Genomic DNA, 1,057 nt, shown 5'->3' with positions numbered 1-1,057 from the left:
TAGATAGATAGATAGATAGAAGGTTTGAGAAACAGAAAGAACGACAGGTAAAAGGACAGACAAGACAGACGCTGTGTGGCTCACAGGTGTGATGTATCCCAGCACAGCTCCTTTCAAGTGTCACATGGACACACACTGAGGACAGAACCTCTTCTTCTCTCTCACGATGTCCCGCCACTGAGGGTCCGTCACCAGCAGACCCCGATCCTGCACCGGATGATCAGCCACTGTCACCTTCAGACACAGGAGCACACATTCAGCAGTGTTAGCACTTACACCACAGCTGTTGATAAAGCGGTGTAAAACTGGTCTCAGCTGCAGACAGTAGTCTCACCTCAGCCTCCTGGATCTTACTGGCTTTTCTGGCATCGGTCTTTGATAATGTGCCTCTGACTACAGGAAGCAGCAATCAAACGTGCAGAAAAGTCAAATCTGCTCTCATTTCAGCTCTTCTGCTGTCTGAGGAACATCATAGACAGATTTTAATAATCAGAAAGCATTTGATATCAACACGTTACTATGGTACCACCACAGTATCAATGAAGAAATATTTAGGGTTGTTTCTGGAGCCCCTGCATCTTATTCATCTTAATGGGACTCAAATGCAACATTAAATGCACCTGTGCTGCACGAGAGGGTCAAAATAAAAAAAGTTGTTGATTTTATCCCCTGCAGTAAATCCAATCACCCGATATGTGCCTAATATGTTTAATCTGCGATATAAAAGTTCATGATCTTCAGCAGAGGTGATATGTGTGCACATACAGGTTTGACAGACTGTGTGCATTATTTACTGTCACGTGACCACGAACCATCGTGGATTTCAAAATAAGAGTCTCTAATAAATTACTTATTGTTTTAGGTAATTTTTTGTTTACATGGAAAAGTAGGAATGCATGTAAAAAAAAAAAGAAAAAAAGAAAAAAAAAAGGAAAACACGTGACTGCATACATATATGTATATATACAGTATGTTTATGTGTGTATAAATGTGTATATACTGTAATTATATAATAAAATAATCCAAATTATAAATGTAATAAAAAATGTAAAACATT

General features: G+C 39.0%; 1 long non-coding RNA gene across 1 annotated transcript; it reads right to left on the bottom strand.

Moving 5' to 3' along the window:
- Positions 1–171: 171 nt before the first annotated feature.
- LOC107561156 (uncharacterized) lies at positions 172–800 on the bottom strand. Its single transcript, XR_001605810.1, has 3 exons — positions 689–800; positions 335–459; positions 172–234 (listed from the first exon to the last, which is right to left on the bottom strand). It is a non-coding gene; the product is annotated as an uncharacterized lncRNA (long non-coding RNA).
- Positions 801–1,057: the final 257 nt, after the last annotated feature.

This window comes from Sinocyclocheilus grahami, unplaced genomic scaffold, assembly GCF_001515645.1.
Source record: "Sinocyclocheilus grahami isolate Dianchi unplaced genomic scaffold, SAMN03320097.WGS_v1.1 scaffold759.1, whole genome shotgun sequence".
Classification (NCBI taxonomy): Eukaryota; Metazoa; Chordata; class Actinopteri; order Cypriniformes; family Cyprinidae; genus Sinocyclocheilus; species Sinocyclocheilus grahami.
The sequence above is the reverse complement of the archived record's forward strand: the minus strand, read 5'-3'. Positions and strand labels throughout refer to the sequence as shown.